The sequence below is a fragment of the Triticum urartu genome, chromosome 5A (genome assembly GCF_056163025.1).
Source record: "Triticum urartu cultivar PI428250 chromosome 5A, HENAU_Tu73, whole genome shotgun sequence".
In the NCBI taxonomy this organism is placed as follows: Eukaryota; Viridiplantae; Streptophyta; class Magnoliopsida; order Poales; family Poaceae; genus Triticum; species Triticum urartu.
Window position 1 is genome coordinate 685,471,581 of NC_141877.1, and position 23,774 is coordinate 685,495,354.

Consider the following 23,774-nt stretch of genomic DNA (forward strand, 5'->3'; position numbering starts at 1 on the left):
AGCTCTTGTAGCTAGGTGGAAGTGATTGGAGAATTCTGTCAATGACGCTATCATCCGGAAGATTAAGTCCCAGTTGAATCAAGTGATTACAATACCCAGACATCTTGAGTATATGCTCACTGACAGAACTATTCTCCTCCATCTTGCAGCTATAGAACTTATTGGAGACTTCATATCTCTCAATCCGGGCATTCTTCTGGAATATTAACTTCAACTCCTGGAACATCTCATATGCCCCATGACGTTCAAAACATTGTTGAAGTCCCGGTTCTAAGCCGTAAAGCATGGCACATTGAACTATCGAGTAGTCATCAGCTTTGCTCTGCCAGACGTTCTTAACGTCATCACTTGCATCAGCAGCAGGCCTGGCACCTAGCGGTGCTTCCAGGACGTAACTCTTCTGTGCAGCAACGAGGATAATCCTCAAGTTACGGACCCAGTCCGTGTAATTTCTACCATCATCTTTTAACTTTGCTTTCTCAAGGAACGCATTAAAATTCAACGGAACAACATCACGGGCCATCTATCTACAATCAACATAGACAAGCAAGATACTATCAGGTACTAAGTTCATGATAAATTTAAGTTCAATTAGTCATATTACTTAAGAACTCCCACTTAGATAGACATCCCTGTAATCCTCTAAGTGATCACATGATCCAAATCAACTAAACCATAGCCGATCATCACGTGAAATGGAGTATCTTTCAATGGTGAACATCTTTATGTTGATCATATCTACTATATGATTCACACTCGACCTTTTGGTCTCAGTGTTCCGAGGCCATATCTGCATATGCTAGGCTCGTCAAGTTTAACCTGAGTATTCTACGTGTGCAAAACTGGCTTGCACGCATTGTAGATGGACGTAGAGCTTATCACACCCGATCATCACGTGGTGTCTGGGCACGACGAACTTTGGCAACGGTGCATACTCAGGGAGAACACTTTTATATTGAAATTTAGTGAGAGATCATCTTATAATGCTACCGTCAATCAAAGAAAGATAAGATGCATAAAAGATAAACATCACATGCAATCAATATAAGTGATATGATATGGCCATCATCATCTTGTGCTTGTGATCTCCATCTCTGAAGCACCTCCATGATCACCATCGTCACCGGCGCGACACCTTGATCTCCATCGTAGCATCGTTGTCGTCTCGCCAATCTTATGCTTCTACGACTATCGCTACCGCTTAGTGATAAAGTAAAGCATTACAGGGCGAGTGCATTGCATACAATAAAGCGACAACCATATGGCTCCTGCCAGTTGCCGATAACTCGGTTACAAAACATGATCATCTCATACAATAAAAATTTAGCATCATGTCTTGACCATATCACATCACAACATGCCCTGCAAAAACAAGTTAGACGTCCTCTACTTTGTTTGTTGCAAGTTTTACGTGGCTGCTACGGGCTTAAGCAAGAACCAATCTTACCTACGCATCAAAACCACAACGATAGTTTGTCAAGTTGGTGCTGTTTTAACCTTTGCAAGGACCGGGCGTAGCCACACTCGGTTCAAATAAAGTTGGAGAAACTGACACCCGCCAGCCACCTGTGTGCAAAGCACGTCGGTAGAACCAGTCTCGCGTAAGCGTACGCGTAATGTCGGTCCGGGCCGCTTCATCCAACAATACCGCCGAACCAAAGTATGACATGCTGGTAAGCAGTATGACTTATATCGCCCACAACTCACTTGTGTTCTACTCGTGCATATAACATCAACACATAAAACCTAGGCTCGGATGCCACTGTTGGGGAACGTAGTAATTTCAAAAATTTTCCTACGCACACGCAAGATCATGGTGATGCATAGCAACGAGAGGGGAGAGTGTTGTCTACGTACCCTCGTAGACCGACAGCAGAAGCGTTATGACAACGCGGTTGATGTAGTCATACGTCTTCACGGTCCGACCGATCAAGCACCGAAACTACGGCACCTCCGAGTTTTAGCACACGTTCAGCTCGATGACGATCCCCGGACTCCGATCCAGCAAAGTGTCGGGGATGAGTTCCGTCAGCACGACGGCGTGGTGACGATCTTGATGTTCTACCGTCACAGGGCTTCGCCTAAGCACCGCTACAATATTATCGAGGATTATCGTGGAGGGGGGCACCGCACATGACTAAGAGAACGATCACGAAGATCAACTTGTGTGTCTAGAGGTGCCCCCTGCCCCCGTATATAAAGGAGCAAGGGGGGAGGCCGGCCGGCCCTTGTGGGCGCGCCAAGGAGGAGGAGTCCTCCTCCTAGTAGGAGTAGGACTCCCCTCTTTCCTACTCCTACTAGGAGGGGGAAAGGAAGTGGGAGAGGGAGAAGGAAAGGGGGGCGCCGCCCCCCCTCTCCTAGTCCAATTCGGATCAGAGGGGGAGGGGGCGCGCGGCCCACCCTGGCCGCACCTCTCTCTCTCCACTAAGGCCCATAAAGCCCATTACTTCTCCCGGGGGGGTTCCAGTAACCCTCCGGCACTCCGGTTTTCTCCGAAATCACCCGGAACACTTCCGATGTCCGAATATAGCCATCCAATATATCGATCTTTATGTCTCGACCATTTCGAGACTCCTCGTCATGTACGTGATCACATCCGGGACTCCGGACAACCTTCGGTACATCAAAACTTATAAACTCATAATATAAATGTCATCGAAACCTTAAGCGTGCGGACCCTACGGGTTCAAGAACAATGTAGACATGACCGAGACACGTCTCCGGTCAATAACCAATAGCGGAACCTGGATGCTCATATTGGCTCCTACATATTCTACGAAGATCTTTATCGGTCAGACCGCATAACAACATACGTTGTTCCCTTTGTCATCGGTATGTTACTTGCCCGAGATTCGATCGTCGGTATCTCAATACCTAGTTCAATCTCGTTACCGGCAAGTCTCTTTACTCGTTCCGTAATACATCATCCCGCAATTAACTCATTAGTTGCAATGCTTGCAAGGCTTAGGTGATGTGCATTACCGAGAGGGCCCAGAGATACCTCTCCGACATTCGGAGTGACAAATCCTAATCTCGAAATACGCCATCCCAACAAGTACCTTCGGAGACACCTGTAGAGCACCTTTATAATCACCCAGTTACGTTGTGACTTTTGGTAGCACACAAAGTGTTCCTCCGGTAAACGGGAGTTGCATAATCTCATAGTCATAGGAACATGTATAAGTCATGAAGAAAGTAATAGCAACATACTAAACGATCTAGGTATTGCCATCTTTGGTAGGAAATTCTTCAATGAGGCATCTACCTTCTTTAGAATTTTCTTCCTTTCTAGTAATTGTCAAATTTTTAGGCAAAAGATCGAAAAATTCATTCATAGCAAATGGTTCCTTAATGATGGCAAAAAGATTGGGATGAACACTTACAGATTTAAGATCCGTAGTTTCCTTACTAGATGATTCAACCTTATTCTTAGGAACATAAATAAACTTAGTATTTTTAGTAGACGGACTTGGAGTGTTCTTTACGGAAGAAAAAGCGGTTCGCAAGTTGGTAATGATACCCTCAAGTTTATCGATTCTAGTGGAATCTAGATTTATTTTCTCATTAACTATGGGTTCCTTTTCCTTAATATTTTTCAAAGTCATTCCTACCTTAGATCCATATTGATTAATTTGATTGTGGATCTTTTTATCTAGATTTTCAATCAATTCAATGGTAGCAACTTTATTTTCAATAATTTCAAGTCTTTGCATAACATGCTCCAAAGTTAACATAGTTCCATTAACCAAAAGAGGTGGCGAGCCAAATAAATCTATCATATCATTATAAGAATCAAAAGTATGGCTACCCAAGAAATTCCCCCTGGTAATGGTATCAAGGATATATCTATACCAAGGATTAGCACCTACATAAAAATTGCGGAGAAGAACTGAAGTAGATTGCTTCCTGGTAGATCTATTTTGAGCATTGCAAATTCGATACCAAGCGTCTTTTAGATTCTCTCCCTACCTTTGCTTAAAATTTTAGAACTTCATTCTTGGGAGATAGCGGAGAAGAGATAAGGCTAGCCATGATGACAAGCAAGCAAACTAACACACGAGCAAACAAAGGCAAACGGAAAAGAGAGGAGGAGATTGGGAAAGAGAGGGCAAATAAAACGGCAAGGGTGAAGTGGGGGAGAGGAAAACGAGAGGCAAATGGCAAATAATGTAATGCGAGAGATAGGGATTGTGTTGGGTACTTGGTATGTTGACTTTTGCGTAGACCTCCCCGGCAACGGCGCCAGAAATCCTTCTTGCTACGTCTCGAGCTTGCGTTGGTTTTCCCCGAAGAGGAGGGGATGATGCAGCACAGTAGCGTAAGTATTTCCCTCAGTAAGTGTACGTGTAAGGTCGGTCCGGGCCGCTTCATCCCACGATGCCGCCGAATCAAGATAAGACTAGTAACGGCAAGTAAATTGACAAAATCGACGCCCACAACAACTTGTGTTCTACTCGTGCATAGAAACTACGCATAGACCTAGCTCATGATGCCACTGTTGGGGATCGTTGCAGAGATTAAAAAATTTCTACGCATCACCAAGATCAATCTATGGAGTAACTAGCAATGAGAGAGAGGGGAGTGCATCTTCATACCCTTGAAGATCGCGAGTCGGAAGCGTTGCAAGAATGCGGTTGGAGGAGTCGTACACGTAGCGATTCAGATCGCAGCCGAATCCGATCTTAGCACCGAACAACGGTGCCTCCGCGTTAAACACACGTGCAGCCCGGTGACGTCTCCCGCGCCTTGATCCAGCAAGGAGGAGGGAGAGGTTGAGGAAGAGGGCTCCAACAGCAGCATGACGGCATGGTGGTGATGGAGTGGCAGTACTCCGACAGGGCTTCGCCAAGCTCTTGCGGAGGAGGAGAGGTGTTGGGGAGGGGAGGGGCTGCGCCTTGGATGTTGTGCTACAGCCCTCCCCTTGCCCCTCTATTTATAGGGATAAGGGGAAAGGGGGCCGGCCCCTCTAGATGGGATCTAGAGGGGGGCGGCGGCCAAGGGGGAGGGGGCTTGCCCCCCAAGCCAAGGGGGGCGCCCCCTTTAGGGTTCCCCCCCCCAACCCTAGGCGCATGGGCCATAGGGGGGTTGGTGCCCCAGCCCACTTGGGGCTGGTTCCCTTCCACCTACAGCCCATAAGGCCCTTCGGGGCAGGTGGACCCTCCCGATGGACCCCCGAAACCCCTCCGATGGTCCCGGTACAATACCGGTATACCCCCGGATATTTCCGGCGACCGTATGATGACTTCCCATATATAAATCATCACCTCCGGACCATTCCGGAACTCCTCGTGACGTCCAAGATCTCATCCAGGACTCCGAACAACATTCGGTAATCACATACAAATCTTCCTTATAACCCTAGCGTCATCGAACCTGAAGTGTGTAGACCCTACGGGTTCGGGAACCATGCAGACATGACCGAGACAACTCTCCGGCCAATAACCAACAGTGGGATCTGGATACCCATGTTGGCTCCCACATGTTCCACGATGATCTCATCGGATGAACCACGATGTCGAGGATTCAAGCAATCCCGCATACAATTCCCTTTGTCAATCGGTACGTTACTTGCCCGAGATTCGATCGTTGGTATCCCAATACCACGTTCAATCTCATTACCGGCAAGTCACTTTACTTGTTCCGTAATGCATGATCCCGTGACCAACTACTTAGTCAGAATGAGCTCATTATGATGATGCATTACCGAGTGGGCCCAGAGATACCTCTCCGTCATACGGAGTGACAAATCCCGGTCTCGATTCGTTCCAACCCAACAGACACTTTCGGAGATACCTGTAGTGCACCTTTATAGCCACCCAGTTACGTTGTGACATTTGGTACACCCAAAGCACTCCTACGGTATCCGGGAGTTGCACAATCTCATGGTCTAAGGAAATGATACTTGACATTAGAAAAGCTCTAGCAGACAAACTACACGATCTTGTGTTATGCTTAGGATTGGGTCTTGTCCATCACATCATTCTCCTAACGATGTGATCCCGTTATCATTGACATCCAATATCCATAGTCAGGAAACCATGACCATCTATTGATCAACGAGCTAGTCAACTAGAGGCTCACTAGGGACATGTTGTGGTCTATGTATTCACACATGTTTTACGATTTCCAGATAACATAATTATAGCATGAACAATAAAAAATTATCATGAACAAGGAAATATAATAATAACCATTTTATTATTGCCTCTAGGGCATATTTCCTACACTATGATTGTGAGAAGATGGTAAATATTTTGTTTTTGATTGAGGAACATGTGGTTGTATGATGCATTGGTAATTAAATGATAACAACCTTTTGGGGGGGAGTGATAGCAGCTATATAATTGCCTGCACTTGAAAATTTATGAAACTAAGTATGTATAGGCGTTGAATAATTTGGAGTAAAATCATAGTAGATTTTTTTGCTACATGTGTGCCATGTTTCCTCACTTTGAAGTGAAAAAAAACTACACGCGGCTCATTATATTTAATTATATATAATTGTAAAATATTTATTGAATATAAATAGAACTAGCAAACATGCCCGTGCGTTGCAACGGGAGGAAAAAGTATACCACACTGCTACCTCTTGAGCTTGCGTTGGATTTCCCCGAAGAGGAGAGGATAATGCAGCAGAGTAGCGTAAGTATTTCCCTCAGTTTTTGAGAACCAAGGTATCAATCCAGTAGGAGGCCACGCGCAAGTCCCTCGTACCTACACAAAAACGATAGCTCAACGCAACCAACGCGATTAGGGGTTGTCAATCCCTTCACGGTCACTTACGGGAGTGAGATCTGATAGGTAATATTTTTGATATTTTTGATATAAAGAGGCAAAGTAAAATAAAAAGGTAAAGTAAAAGCAAAGCAATAATAAAGTGATGGAAGATTGATATGATGAGAATAGACCCGGGGGCCATAGGTTTCACTAGTGGCTTCTCTCAAGAGCATAAGTATTCTACGGTGGGTGAACAAATTACTGTTGAGCAATTGACAGAATTGAGCATAGTTATGAGAATATCTAGGTATGATCATGTATATAGGGATCACGTCCGAGACAAGTAGACCGACTCCTGCCTGCATCTACTACTATTACTCCACTCATCGACCGCTATCCAGCATGCATCTAGAGTATTAAGTTAAAGATAACAGAGTAATGCCTTAAGCAAGATGACATGATGTAGAGGGATAAATTCATGAAATATGATAAAAACCCCATCTTTTTATCCTCGATGGCAATAATACAATACGTGCCTTGCTGCCCCTTCTGTCACTGGGAAAGGACACCGCAAAATTGAACCCAAAGATAAGCACTTCTCCCATTGCAAGAACTACCAATCTAGTTGGCCAAACCAAATGGATAATTCGAAGAGACTTGCAAAGATAACCAATCATACATAAAATAATTCAGAGGAGATTCAAATATTGTTCATAGATAATCTTGATCATAAACCCACAATTCATCGGTCTCAACAAACACACCGCAAAAAGAAGATTACATCGAATAGATCTCCACAAGAGAGGGGGACAACATTGTATTGAGATCCAAAAAGAGAGAAGAAGCCATCTAGCTACTAGCTATGGACCCGAAGGTCTGAAGTAAACTACTCACACTTCATCGGAGAGGCTATGGTGTTGATGTAGAAGCCCTCCATGGTGGATTCCCCTTCCGGCGGAGCTCCGGAACAGGCCCCAAGATGGGATCTCGTGGATACAGAAAGTTGCGGCGGTGGAATTAGGTTTTTGGCTCCGTCTCTAATCGTTTGAGGGTACGTAGGTATATATATAGGAGGAAGAAGTACGTCGGTGGAGCTCCGAGGGGCCCACGAGGTAGGTGGCGCGCCCTAGGAGGGGCGCCCTCCACCCTCGTGGCCGCCTCAAGGCTTTCTTGACGAAGGGTCCAAGTCTCCTGGGTCTTATCTGATGAGAAAATCACGGTCCCGAAGGTTTCATTCCGTTTGGACTCCGTTTGATATTCCGTTTCTTTGAAACACTGAAATAGGCAAAAAAACAGCAATTCTGGGCTGGGCCTCTACTTAATAGGTTAGTCCCAAAAGTAATATAAAAGTGGAAAATAAAGCCCAATATAGTCCAAAACAGTAGATAAAGTAGCATGGAGCAATCAAAAATTATAGATACGTTGGAGACATATCACACACACACCTAGCGTAATACATGATGCCCTCTGTTTTAACTATTATACTTAATTTATATCTCGGTTCTACATCCCAGTAGGCGCTCTTCTTTGAATAGGCAAGACGAAAATGAAAAATATAACTTTCATAGAAAACTTTAATATCCTGTGGTAAACAAATAGTTGAGAAAAACTAAACTATGTTCAGAATAACATTAGAGGCGAGTACTTGTACACGACACAAAGTAGCATCAATTCCAAAAGAAATGTTTTAGGAAAAAAAATCCAAAATAGATCAGATTTCTACTCAGAGCAGTAGCATGTATTATTCTGCATTGCATCCAACCACCAATTTTATGCCAAATCTTCATGATCTCAGTAAAACAAACTTAGAAGGGGAAACATGTAAAAGTACACCCTACTAATCTTTTTTTATGCAGTAACATAATATATTCCCCCACCTTTGTTCCAAGCATGCATAGTTGTAGACAACATGATCTGATCGATTACCACAAATAAAAAATATCAAAACTACACAACTCATTACATGTACTGTTTTGTTAATAAGTCAGTGATCTTGGTAATCAATAGAAAACTTGCTGAAAAATTGCACACATATTGATACAACAGAATGCAAGCATCTGATTAAAGAAAATAAGGATTGAATTGTAGAACCTAGCTATAAAATGGAGAGTAGGATACTCCAGTTGGTTGAATGCAGAAGGCATAAAACATTCACCTGAGCGTTTTGGGCATTCTTCATTTGATTTGTACTCACCTGATGGTTCCAGCATAGAGATATATGTATGACATAGCAAGGGAGCATGGTGTTCTCTTGAATTTGGTTGCTCCCGCACCTTAAATGCAAAGGTAATATCTGAAATATCAATCTTAAACGTTTCTTTCCTGAGCTGTCAATCTGAATAGACTGAAATAAAAAATACATGCAACAGACTTTAACTTCTCATGTTACTTCATATTCAGATGATAGTCGGCACACAAATATTAAGTGAGATAGATCAGAAACATTCATGATAGTCGTATATATGTATTTCGCAGTTTTTTACTACTGCCTCTGTCCCATAATATAAGAACGTTTTTGACACTACACTAGTGTAAAAAACGTTCTTATATTATGGGACGGAGGGACTACAGAACACATGCATGATGCATCCCTTCACATAGCATTGTTGAGAAATCTAGTGCAACCAATCATACCACAAGCTTGCAAACTAAATTCTAGCAGGTCCACCGTTTGAGCTTCAACATTCATTTAGGCATCATTTCCATGCAGAACCGAATGTGACAACTTCAGTCCTGCATAAACTTCATCATGTGAGCTTCAACAGCACAACCATCACATTCAATCGGGCATCATTTACATGAAGAACTGTCGTGAATAAATACTCGATCATGTGAGCTTCAACGCCACAACCACAACCACCGCATTCGATCAGACATGAATATGTTTCAGTTTCAGCCGTGCAAGAGCACAGACACATAATCAGTTGTTCAAAAAAAAAGGCACATAAAAACAAGCAAGGGATAGATGATTTGAGGCATTCTCGTCACCAAAAAAAAATGCGTGTCTGCATACAGAAGAGAAGCTGGTGGAAAAAGGAAAGGGAGCAGCGGCATGCTAAGAGGAAGAACTGCTCGCCTCAGAGAACTCGATGACGCCGGCTTACTTGAAGAGGCACGAGAGGTGCTCGCTGTCTACGTCGTAGAGAAGGCTGTCCATGTAAACCTTGGCCTCCTCCGGTGGCTGCACGTATTCCCCTACCTGCCCCTAACCCCCACGACCTCCTCCTCCAGCTCAACCGACAGGCAACGTCGACGGTGACGGAGGTGCCGAAGGAGTCGGAAGCGGCGAGCGAGGCAAGTGGTCCGTGCGGGCGGGCAGCGTGCAGGAGCAGATCATCCAGATAAAATCAGAAGTACATACTTAAGAAACACCGCCTGCATGTGCTAGAAGATCCATTAGGCTGCGTTCGGTTGACAGGGAATTCAAATGAGTTTGACAGGGATTGAAGTGGATTGAATCCCCTGTAAGTCAAATCCTGCCCAAATCCCCTCCAATCCCCTTCAGGCAGGGTGTAACCGAACAAGGCCTTAGGAGTTTATTAGGGCTCATGATTTTTGGCCGTATGTATCGTTTTGATGCAGAGGCTGAGGAAGCCCCCTTTTCGAAAAAAGAGAGGAACTTCGGCACCATGTTAACAATCAAGCAAGTCACGGCCATAATCGCCAACGTAAAAGTTAAACGTAGCTCCACATTGCATCCGACCTGATCGCCTTTCCTCTCTGTATTCCGCAAGTACGGTCTTGACAACGGCCGCTCGTAGACATGGGCTCGCGCGGTCGCCCCACACCGTCTGCACCAGGAACGGTGCCTTCCCGACGTGCCTCTCGTTGTCTTCCCCGATCACCACTTCCCGCAGCCAACCTTCCGCTCCTTTCATCAGGGTTCCAGTTATTCAAGTCCACCACCTGGCCTCCATCACATGCACCGACGGCACTCGTCGCGACACTGACGGCGAGAAGAATGATGCCGGCACCCGCACGGTTAGAACACCATCAACAACGACGTGGGGCTGCACGGCCTCACCCCACATAAAGGTAGTCATGCTCCCGCCAGATTGTACTGCCGCTGATCTCGCCGTTGCCTCCGCAGCTGCACAGCTTGTTCCAGTGGCCGCCATTGCTTCAACTTCGATCAACACAACACGGATGTTCCTCCAGTCTTCGGCAACATTGTCGCTAGCTATAAGGTTTCATGCCCGGCACGGTTAGAGCATCATCAAAGACGACGACGCTGGCGCACCCCACATGGAGGTAGCCCTTGTTCCGTGAGATTGATCCTGTCGCTGCTGCCACTACTGCGGAGCAGCTTGTTCCCGTCGACGCCGCCTTTGCTTCAACTTCAAGGAATCCATAGCATACACAGGAGCCTTTTTTTAGCACAACATACACAGGAGACGTATACGTGAAGAGGTTGGAAACCAATAAAGATAAACCAGAACGGGAGGAGGTGGGAGGGGCGAGCAGCCCAGCAACAACACGTATTGATCCAAAGGGAGGCCCAACGCACATCGACTTAAATAGAAGCGAACCTGTACATAACTTATCCCTCTTTTTAAATCTCAGCCATCAAACACAAAATTAACGGAGATGAAAAGGCGACGGATGAAGAACTATGAAAGCCTCCATCTTTTAATATTAGGTATAGATAATAGAATAAAAAAGTATTCCCATGCATGGTTGCATGTGGGACGTGGGCCTTTTCACATGCATGGCTGTATTTTGAAGTGGTGTTTTGATTCATTCATAATTATATGATGATTTGACATGCTTGCATGTAGAGATAATTACCTCCTCTGTCCGAAATTAGTTGATGCTTAAATGGATGTATTTAAACGTATTTTAATTCTACATACATCTGTTTGAGTGTCAACTAATTCCAAACGAAGGTAGTCGGGATCACTATCTTAGGTATACAGGATATGAAACTGGCCAAGAATCAAATGAATGTGATATAGATCTTACACTTCAAAGGCATTTTATCACAAACACAAAAGCACCACTATAGTAAGCAACAGCAGCAGTGAGGAAACCGTAGCCACAGGGGGTGGTCCATATTAGCCCCAGCACCTCTTGTTTCCATCGTAAACTCTTCTCCTATCTCTAAGTACACACACAGGTGAGGCCATGCTGCATAAGCATGGCCTCGTCTGCTTAGATCACACTACTGCTACTGATTTCAGCACAGCAGTGAGCATGCATGCGACGACACACACACAGCGGCTGCATAAACAGCCAAACGTGCCCAAATTAAATTGCGAGGCCAGCGAAAGCAAGGTCGACAACGAGGGATTTGTCAGCTATTTGCACCGATGGCAGATTTTTTGCAAGGGTGACAGATGCGCCTTTGGTGACTCATCAGGGAAAATGAGTGATGGGAACTAAAGACAAATGGCTAGCGCCGGGGACCTTTCCAAATCACAGCCCCTTCCTCCATCAGAAATAGTATGATTTTCTCTCGACCAAAACGGAATGCCTTGCTGTCAACAACAGAAATGGCTTTTTACAACGGCATCAGGTGGAGAATCCCATGCACAGACAACCAACTGACAGTGTGGGTAACAGTAACACTCGCTTTCTGACGGTGATGCTAGTATATTTGGGAGCCATGTTTCATTTTCCTTTTTCACCCAGCATGTTGAAGAAAAGCTTGAATGATCCATCAGAGGCACGGACAAAAAACAGGCGGTGGTGCTGGAGGACGGATGGGGCCTTGTCATCACCGTGACCACATTGTGAGGTCAGGGGTTAAACATGGCCCTAGCTTATACATCTTGGATGCAGATCCTCCAAAACTTTGACAGCCACAAGAAACAAGGCGGCTAGACACTCGTGAGGTCCACCATGTCACTAGCGTGGCCCCTCCCACTCTCTCCAACGACAAGACATTTTGCTCAATGAAACGTTGGGTCTATTACTAGATTATTGATTGGTGAAGAACTGCGTGTGTGGTACCTGGCCGCCGCCAAAGTACCATTAAAACGAATCCACCCACGTACTCCTTCCAACCTGGTCAAGGGCACGTAGTGTTTTAAGGACGAGACTTGCCTGCTCCCCTCCCGTGTGCCCATCCGTGCTCCCGCATACGTGGCTTGATTTGATTGGAACAAAATAAGGTCCGGCCCCACCCCTTAAAATCAGGGGGGAGATGATTAGATTAGAAAGAAAAAAATAAGACAGCCGTTGGATGAGGTGGGAGCACGGATGGGAGCACGGAAAGGGAGCAGGCAAGCCGGATCCGTGTTTTAAATAGCGGGTTATGGAAAATAGCGACGGGCATCCAAATCAGCTATAGCGGAGCTATAGCTGCCTATTTGTGAAGGTGACCATTTAGCGGCGTCTTGCTGAAAAGGCTATAGTGGGCTATACCGGAGCTATAGCCGGCTATTTAAAACTATGGCATGTGCACAACTGCCCCCTCGATGCTCCTCTCGAAAATAAGACGAAAAAGTTTTCGCTGAACTAGAAAGGCGCAAAGATTGACCAAGTTTATAGGATAACTATCAATAACAAGAAGAATCCAAGGCATGCATGTGTTGTATAGATAGATCTTGGAGCAGCCGGGCAAATGACAGGGACGCAGACAGCAAAGCACTCCTGCTTGCTTGCTGGTTACACCAACGGCAAGCAAACTATATACTCCTACCTACTTTGAAGGCATTTTATCAGAAACACGAAGGAAAACACCATTTTTAGTAAGCCCCAGCAGTGCCAGTAAGAAAACCGTAGCCAGGCCACACCACCCCTTGTTTCCATCGTAAAACTCTTATCCTTTGGCTACACACACGTGAGGCCAGGCTCCATAAGTCGTGAAATTGTTTAGATTATCTTACTGATCTGAGCGCAGCATGCATGTGAGGACTGAGGACACGCTGCATAAAATTCCCATGAAAAACGACGGATCTGTAAGCTATAGTAAGCAGTAAATATGCATGCATCGATAATAATTGGGGTGAGTCATCAAAGAAACGAGTCTGATGGGAGGCAAAAGACAAAGGGAGATCGACTCGTAGCGCCGGGGACCTCTCCGCATCAGGGTCCGTCTGCTAGCGATTTCTTTGCTCTCAACAGATATGAGATATGATTTGCTCTCGACAGAAACGGAAAGCCTTGCTGTCAACAACAGGAATGGCTTTTCACGACGTACGCCACCAGGTGAGGATCCACGAAGTAACAGCGTTGGTAACAGTAACAATCCTTTTCCGACGGTGATGCCGACATTTCATGGGCCACAACAAGACTTGTCTTTTACTACAAAATATTGTTTATGTTTTCCTTCTTGTCTTCTCTTTCAACGTATGTACCTTGCAGGAAGGCGTAATTAATCCATCAGAGACAAAGACAAATAAAACAATGAGTCGGACATTCGGTGGTGCTGGAGGACATGTAGACTCATGGTGAGATGAGGGGCTTATCGCTGGTTGAATATGGTCCTTGTTTTGGATAATGGTCCTCCAAATCTTTGACACCCAAATATTGGACACACATTGAGGATCAGCTTTAGATTTTTCATTTCCTGATAAGTATATTCTTTTGTCTGAGAGAGAGAGAGAGAGAGAGAGATAGAGAGAGATCTATTCAATGGCACCACCTTTTTAGGGGCAATCTTAACCGATTCTCAAGATTCTGCGAGAAATGTCCAAAAGAATTGGTCTGCATTCCCTAATTACCGTGTTGCATCGAGTTGTCTCCTTGTTAAAATGTGTTTGCCGCCAGTAGTTGGCCCTGATAGAATTATGTTGGTGAAGGAGATTTTTGAAAGATGCAGAAGGGTCTAGTTCCCCTAAAAAAACAAGGTCCCGAACCCCTCAATTTTTCCAAAAGTAAAATAACAGATTCACAATTTATCACAATTGCAAGAGAGATCTACCTTTTTTCCAAGTTTTTTTTTGACAGATTCACAATTTATCACAATTGCAAGAGAGATCTACCTTTTTTCCATGTTTTTTTGCGGCTGTCCTAATTATTTTTAGCCAGAGAGAAAGCTGGCACATGTCACCCAAATGGTGGTGAGGGAGGCCAATACTCTGCCAATGGCGGAAAGTATCAGTTGACTCTACACAGAATATTGCTCACTGGATGTACCGTTGCTATGCATTTTGTCATCGTGTACAAATGAAGTGCATTCACGTCTGATGTTGATATAGTCATATCTGATGCAATTGTCCTATCTGAAGAACATAACCATCAGTGTATGAACACTATACCATGCTCTACTGGTGTCTGGTCATGCTTTTGATATTAATTTTGCCAGTGGTTGCTTATAGCTTTCTAAAGCGCTTCAGTAATCATCCCAGGTGCCACAGTAGCAGAACTAGCCGCAACCTGCAAAAATCCAACAACGTTGGTAAATGAGACTATAATGTGAAGCCTTAATAAACGTTGTATATTCTATATTGTCGGATCGACCTTAGAAGGTGGTGCTATTGAGACCTGATGAGTGGCTCGTATCTTGAGATCAAGAAGGCCACCCGGTGTGGATGTGTGCACAGAGACGATGTCCAAATGGAGGCTCTTGATGGCGTCGAACACTCGTTTCATCAAAAGCTTCTTCCATCGGCATTGCACCTCCAAGATCACCTCCTTGTCCATCATGGTCACATTGACAACATTGCTTGGGCCATCGTCATCCTCCCTCTCTGACTCCGGCGCCTTCCTCTTGCATCCAGTTGATTGTTTGATCTTCTTCCTTCCGGCAACATCATGGAGCCCCCGTCCCGCTGCTTCTTTTGGGTGCCATGATGGTGGCCTGCTAGATTCTAGCTCTTCTACCCTTTGCTCTAGCTCTTTGAGATAAGTTATCGTCTCTGCGAGGATGGATGCTTTGTCCATCTGCAACCCAGGAAAAAAGCTATGGAAATCATTTTGTGCAATTTGCTAAGAAGTAATGGATGTTAAATAATACTACCTTGTTAATGGACGGGACCAATGACTTGAGAACTAGGAACATCTCGTTGAGCTTCTCCCGGCGTCTTCTTTCCGACAAGACATGTGTCTTGATGTTACTTTCTTGAGCTCTCATTGTCCATCCACCGCCCGCCACAACTTTCTTCAGCAACTTTTGTGACTCCCCGGGATCTCGCACATCCATGCCTTCCCAGTCCGATGACCTCTTCCATATAGTAAAGCAGGATGGACGAGAACCATTAACAGAACTACTTAAAGTGATGGTGTTATCATCGATTCTTGGTGCGTCCATGTCTGGCGCCATTTCCAAGGAAGACATGAACTCAAAGGACCTTTCCATGACCCAGTTGTCCTCAAGAGCACACACGTCCAACTCCTCAATTAGGCCATAGAACTCATCCACTTCTTCAGTAGTGATGCAATTGATGTTGGCGTCGGACATGCTCTCGACCTCGCCTAGCTCAGAGATGAACCCCTTGGCAACATTGTGATCAAGGTCTTCGAACACGACAATTTCTACCTCCCTGTTCCTAGTTTCGTTTGTTGATGGACTGGAGCTTGGCGCCTCTGACTCCAAGCACGCCTGGAAGGGTAGCTCCCAGAAAGATGTGCGTCCTGCAATTGACGTGGGCTTGTATTAACCTTGTGCATAGAACATATAAATATCTCCTACACCAGTCATACCACAAAAGAATAAACTTATTCATAATAGTTTAGAAGTAAAGTATCACTGTAGGATCATTGCTGACAAGTGTCTGATATGTCAGAATGACATGTATCTCATATGGGTGGGAAAAACGTGTATGCATTTATCTAGCGAGTTGCGGAGATCCAACACATTTCATCTGTTCAACCGCATTTATCCAACGGTCTACACCACTCTATTGCTCAGCGTTAAACATGTTTAGCACCCTCCACTAATTAATATCATGCCTAGTATCAATGTTGCCATTAACCAAGCAATTATATTTTATGGTCTTACCTAATATTAACATGTAATTTATATCTTGCCTAATATTAATACACAATACAATTAATACATTGTCTAATATAAACGTGCATTGCACGTAGACAATTACTAGTCATTGTGGTTGTACAGAAAATCTATCTACGGAAGTAAGATGTACTGCATATGGGCTTTCAAACATCAACCTCTTGATGTATCATCGTTGACGGGTGAACTGATTCACCCACCTGTGATGACCCTATCGCTCCTATAAAGGTGAGCATAACCCCCCGTTGTTACCTGGCGTGCCGTCATATTCTAGTCTCACACCGCCACCCCCATTGATGGAATCGTCCATGCTTATACTGTGCCATTATATATAATATTGTAAAACATATTTTAGTATAATATTATTTGATATTACTAATGTTAATGTTTTTCTCTATAAATTTGATTAAACCATAAAAAATATGCTTCCAAAAAAGTTGTATACACGATAATTTGTGACGGAGGGAGTGCCGGTAATTGAAGCCGTCACAATTTAAAAGTTTGCGTGCACCCATTAACAGAAGTACAAAACAAAAGGAAATAATATATTGAGAGATACTCAAAAATTAGTGAAAATCCTTCGCACATAAAACTTATAGCGAAAATCATATGCCCTCACGAAATCCGGCGTTCCAAGCTCCAGCACACCACCCATGAAGGGGATGCAAACGACTGTCTGAAAAATGTGATCCAGCTTGAGATCAGAGATCTAGAGGGTAAACACGTGATACATGCATATAAGGAGATCTCGAAGCATGCATGAAGTAATAAAGAAGTAATGTGCTGACCTGAATAGGCGCAGTCTGATTTAACCGTCCGGTAGTGTGGGCAAGCATCATGATGTTAGTTAACGACTGAAAGATGTATACATAGTTTGAGATAAATATGTATAAGATACCTTTGCTAAGAGAGCGCGCTGGAAAGTTTTGGTGTCTGCGTATTGAGCATTGTACAACCAAACATGTTCATTGCTCGCAAAGCTCTTGCCTGGCAACCTGAAAGTAACTAGGTAAGTAGGAGTATATTAATTCGCAGGTGCTATTCATTAGACAGTGCCCGAGCTCGCCAACAAGGGCTTGCCAGGACCTTGTCGGAGGCGGGCACTACAAAGTGGCGTCGCCACCGGAAGAGAGGTAGACCTTCACTGGTTTGGGTTGGGAGGGGGGAGGCAGAGTCATCGGATTTCAAACTAATGGCTCAAAACCCGACTTGAAAGCAGAATAAATTGAAATCCTATTCCTACACAAAGTTCCTACAAAAATTCTTACGATACTAATTTGTTTGGATCATAATTCCATGATTTAACCAGCTGCTTCCCGGTTGAACAAGTAGGTAAAGTTTATTCCAAAATAAAAGGCAACTAATAAAATGTGGCACCATATTAACTTACACTTCAAGAACAAAGACTTCAGTAAGAACGCTTTGACTCTACAGTCAAAGTAAGTACAACAGACTTGCTTGACTTGTTTTACTGTATTATGTAATGTTTTGCCGGTTTTTCTTCTTGCTTTAGGTGCGTCGAAGTTTTACACCGTGTAAGAATAAGAATCCTATCACCGTGTTTTCATGTAGTGTTGTCATGTTTCTCTTTTAGACTGAAGAGTGTACTGTAGTGTTTCACTATATATTGCAGGAATCTCCAATACGTCAAACCATATATGCTAGCTATATATATCACCCTTTATCGGAAAATAGAGTTAAACTAGCTTGGGCGTAGGTTTTTCTACACTCGGTTGCATGGCACGCATGATGAACAGTAAAATAAAAACCAAATAACAAACAAAATCTGAAACTTTGTGGCCTTGATTATGATAAAATGTTTTAGGTTCCTTGTAAAATTTGGTGGCCAAATGACATCCGAGGAGCTCCTTCCAATAACTAAATAAATTTGTGCTCAAACTTGTGTGCACTGTTTGAGTGGAATTTTCGTTTTGTTTGCCACAAGCTCATTTGCTTTTATTTGGCTACCAAATTTTGCAAGAACCTAAAAATTTTGGTCATAATTGAAGCCACAAAATTTCAAAAATAGATTCTGTTTGCTATCTTTTCTGATTTTACGGTTCATTGTGTGTGAATGCGTATAGTAGTTGCATACGTACCCTTGACCAGGCCGGAATGAGTAAGTGTACCACTCGGCTTCCCCGAGATCCTCCGGCGACAGCGAGGCGGCAGGACGCCTCGCCCGGTGGTCCGCCTTGCCGGACAGGAGAGACTCGTAGAGCTCCCTTAGCTGCTCGCTCCTCTGCAGGATGAGGTCGTTTGCGGTAACCTCCGTGGTAGTTGAGCTTATGATCTTCCTCGTCTTTACCTCGCCGTTGTAGAACCCTTCCTTCCACGTTAGAACTCTACGAAATCAAACCGATAGGTTCTGGATATGAAATGTACAAACTTTTCGAATTTGCTTCAAGAAAGTACCAACTTGTCACCAGCTATATATACATGAATGTACTCCGTACGGACGTGTGATTGGTTAATTACCCAGGTGGGCGCAGGCTGGTGGACATGGACCAGAAAATGGCGTAAGTCCAGTTGATGCTCCTCACAGCAGCGGCGAGCTGGTAGCTGAGCTGCTTCCCCGGCGGCGGTGCCTGGCCGGCAGGAGCAGCTGATAACGCCATTGATTACCACACTAGCTAGCTGTTTCCTACATATGCATCGGATTGCATGCAGAGTTACTCACAAGGTGAAGCTAGATGATCAAGCAAACAAATCTAGTTAGACCTTACTTACTTGAGCTGTGTGCAAACTGCAAACCAAGAAGAGCTAGCAGCCGTACGTTTCTGCTCCCGTTAGAGAGGAAGATATGGATCTGCTATATACTACTAAAGGAGGCCAAGAATCCAAGGCAAGCTATATAGAATCTGGGAGGTCGGAGCAGCGGGGCAATGACAGAGACACGGACAGCAGAGCACTCCTGGTTACACCAACAGCTAGCAACATACTCTCCATTTAAGGCATTTTATCAAAAACACAGAAATACCATTTTTGGTAAGCCACGGCAGTGAGAAAACCGTAGCCACAGCGGGTGGTCCATATTAGCCCAACAGCTAGCACTGTAAATTTTCCCCCTTTGTCTCTAAGCGCATAGCAACACATGTGATTGTTAGATTATACTACCACTGATTTCAGCACAGCATGGAGCATGCATAAGCAGCCAAACGTGCCCAAATATAATTGCGCGAGGCCGTAGAAGCTAGCAAGCGAAATCAAAGATGAAAACTACGGATTTGTCGGTATCAGCAACACATCTGCATCGATGATAAGTGCTGGTATGGTGAGCCATAGAAATGAGTGGGTGGTGGGAGCAAAAGGCAAAGGGAGCCTTCTAGCGCCGGGGACCTCTCCACATCACGGCCGTCGACTAGCGCCTTTGCTCTCACCCGAAATGGTTTGATTTGCTCTCGACAGAAACGGGATGCCTTGCTGTCAACAACAGGAATGGCTTTTTACGACTCCACCAGGTGAGAATCGCCATGCACAGGAGCTGGAGGACGGATGGGGCCTTGTCCTCGCCAAAGAAGCAAGTGGTGCCCGGCGCCGCATCGCCTTGTGACCGCACGCTGAGATCAGGCCCTTGTTTTAGATACTGATCCCTCAAAACTTTGACAGCCACAGGAAACAACGTGGCTAAATATTTGACAAACACTGAGTACCATCTCTAGATTTTCACAAAAATGTATATTACTATGTCTCTTGACTATGCGAGCACGACATCGCTGAAGGAAATGTGCCCTAGAGGCAATAATAAAGTTATTATTTATTTCCTTATATCATGATAAATGTTTATTATTCATGCTAGAATTGTATTAACCGGAAACATAATACATGTGTGAATACATAGACAAACAGAGTGTCACTACTATGCCTCTATTTGACTAGCTCGTTGATCAAAGATGGTTAAGTTTCCTAGCCATAGACATGAGTTGTCCTTTGATTAACGGGATCACATCATTACGAGAATGATGTGATTGACATGACCCAGATCTATCCTTACTTTTATGCGTAGCTAGGAGCGTTAAACGATAGCGCTTGTTGGGAGGCAACCCAATTTTATTTTTAGTTTTTTTTGTTTTTGCTTCTGTTTAGGAATAAATATTTGATCTAGCCTCTGGTTAGACGTGTTTTTATCTTTTAATTAGTGTTTGTGCCAAGTTAAACCTATAGGATCTTTTTGGATGATAGTTATTTGATTCTGCTGTAATTTCCAGAAACTTTCTGTTCACGAAAACAATTATTACAAATCATCAGAACGTGATAAATTACTGATTACAATTGCTTCTGATCAATAAAAAAATTGTCTAGGTCTTCTTATTTTAGCTGAATTTTTGGAGTTACATAAGTTTGCGTTAGTTATAGATTGCTACAGACTGTTCTGTTTTTGATAGATTCTGTTTATCCTGTGTTGTTTGCTTATTTTGATGAATCTATGGCTAGTAAAATAGTTTATGAACTATAGATAAGTTGGAATACAGTAGGTTTAACACCAATATAATTAAATAATTAGTTCATTACAGTACCTTAAAGTGGTCTTTTGTTTTCTTTCGCTAACGGAGCTCACGAGGTTTCTGTTGAGTTTTGTGTTATGAAGTTTTCAAGTTTTGGGTGAATTTTTTTTGATGGATTATGGAACAAGGAGTGGCAAGAGCCTAATCTTGGGGATTCCCATGGCACCCCCAAGATAATCCAAGGACACCAAAAAGACAAAGCTTGGGGATTCCCCGGAAGGCATTCCCTTTTTCTTCTACTTCCATCGGTAACTTTACTTGGAGCTATATTTTTATTCACCACATGATATGTGTTTTGCTTGGAGCGTCTTGTATGATTTGAGTCTTTGCTTGATAGTTTACCACAATCATCCTTGCTGTACACACCTTTTGAGAGAGCCATACATGAATTGGAATTTATTAGAATACTCATAGTGCTTCACTTATATCTTTTGAGCGTGATAATTTTGCTCTAGTACTTCACTTATATCTTTTAGAGCACGGTGCTGGATTTGTTTTACAGAAACTATTGATCTCTCATGCTTCGCTTAGATTATTTTGAGAGTCTTAAATAGCATGGTAATTTGCTTAATAATAATATGCTAGGTACTCAAGATTTGTAAAACTTTCTTTTGATTGCGTTGAATACTAAGAAAAGTTTGATGCTTGATAATTGTTTTGAGATATGAAGATGGTGATATTAGAGTCATGCTAGTTGAGTAGTTGTGAATTTGAGAAATACTTGTGTTAAGGTTTGTGATTCCCGTAGCATGCACGTATGGTGAACCGTTATATGATGAAGTCGGAGCATGATTTATTTATTGATTGTCTTCCTTATGAGTGGCAGTCGGGGACGAGCGATGGTCTTTTCCTACCAATCTATCCCCCTAGGAGCATGCGCGTAATACTTTGCTTTGATAACTTCTAGATTTTTGCAATAAGTATGTGAGTTCTTTATGACTAATGTTGAGTCCATGGATTATACGCATTTTTCCCATCCTTCCACCATTGCTATCCTCTCTAATACCGCGCACTTTTCACCGGTATCATACACCCACCATATACCTTCCTCAAAACAGCCACCATACCTACCTATCATGGCATTTCCATAGCCATTACGAGATATATTTCCATGCAACTTTCCACCGTTCCGTTTAGTATGACACGCTCCATCATTGTCATATTGCTAGCATGATCATGTAGTTGACATCGTATTTGTGGCAAAGCCACCGTTCACAATTCTTTCATACATGTCACTCTTGATTCATTGCATATCCCGGTACACCGCCAGAGGCATTCATATAGAGTCATAATTGTTCTAAGTATCGAGTTGTAATTGTTGAGTTGTAAGTAAATAAAAGTGTGATTATCATCATTTTTAGAGCATTGTCCCAAGTCAGGAAAGGATGATGGAGACTATGATTCCCCCACAAGTCGGGATGAGACTCCGGACCAAAAATAAAAAAAATAAAAATAAAAAAAGAAAAAAAGAGGCCATAAAAAAGGGGAAAGGCCCAAATAAAAAAATGAGAGAAAAAGAGAAAAGGGACAATGTTACTATCCTTTTACCACACTTGTGCTTCTAAGTAGCACCAAGATCTTCATGATAGAGAGTCTCTCATTTTGTCACTTTCATATACTAGTGGGAATTTTTCATTATAGAACTTGGCTTGTATATTCCAATGATGGGCTTCCTCAAAATGCCCTAGGTCTTCGTGAGCAAGCGAGTTGGATGCACACCCACTTAGTTTCTTTTGTTGAGCTTTCATATACTTATAGCTCTAGTGCATCCGTTGCATGGCAATCCCTACTCACTCACATTGATATCTATTGATGGGCATCTCCATAGCCCGTTGATACGCCTAGTTGATGTGAGACTATCTTCCCTCTTTTTGTCTTCTCCACAACCACCATTCTATTCCACATATAGTGCTATATCCATGGCTCATGCTCATGTATTGCGTGAAGATTGAAAAAGTTTTGAGAATGTCATAAGCATGAAACAATTGCTTGTCTTGTCATCGGGGTTGTGCATGATTTAAATATTTTGTGTGGGGAAGATGGAGCATAGCCAGATTATATGATTTTGTAGGGACAACTTTCTTTGGCCATGTTATTTTGAGAAGACATGATTACTTAGTTAGTATGCTTGAAATATTATTATTTTTGATGTCAATATGAACTTTTGTCTTGAATCTTTTGGATCTAAATATTCATACCACAATTAAGAAGAATTACATTCAAATTATGCCAAGTATCACTACGCATCAAAAATTCTTCTTTTTATCATTTACCTACTCGAGGACGATCAGGAATTAAGCTTGGGGATGCCTGATACGTCTCCAACATATCTATAATTTTTGATTGCTCCATGCTACTTTATCTACTGTTTTGGACTATATTGGGCTTTATTTTCCACTTTTATATACTTTTGGGACTAACCTATTAACTGGAGGCCCAGCCCAGAATTGCTGTTTTTTGCCTATTTCAGTGTTCCGAAGAAATGGAATATCAAACGGAGTCCAATCGGAATGAAACCTTCGGGAACGTGATTTTTTCATCAGATAAGACCCAGGAGACTTGTACCCTCCATCAAGAAAGCCTCGAGGCGGCCACGAGGGTGGAGGGCGCCCCTCCTAGGGCGCGCCCCCTACCTCGTGGGCCCCTCGGAGCTC

General features: G+C 43.5%; 1 pseudogene across 1 annotated transcript; it reads right to left on the reverse strand.

Annotated features, from left to right (window-relative positions):
- Positions 1-14,581: 14,581 nt before the first annotated feature.
- LOC125511269 (anthocyanin regulatory R-S protein-like) lies at positions 14,582-19,512 on the reverse strand (annotated as a pseudogene). Its single transcript, XR_015603100.1, has 8 exons — positions 19,346-19,512; positions 19,094-19,259; positions 18,715-18,960; positions 17,514-17,610; positions 17,222-17,324; positions 15,623-16,233; positions 15,148-15,546; positions 14,582-15,039 (listed from the first exon to the last, which is right to left on the reverse strand). The product of XR_015603100.1 is annotated as an anthocyanin regulatory R-S protein-like (transcript).
- Positions 19,513-23,774: the final 4,262 nt, after the last annotated feature.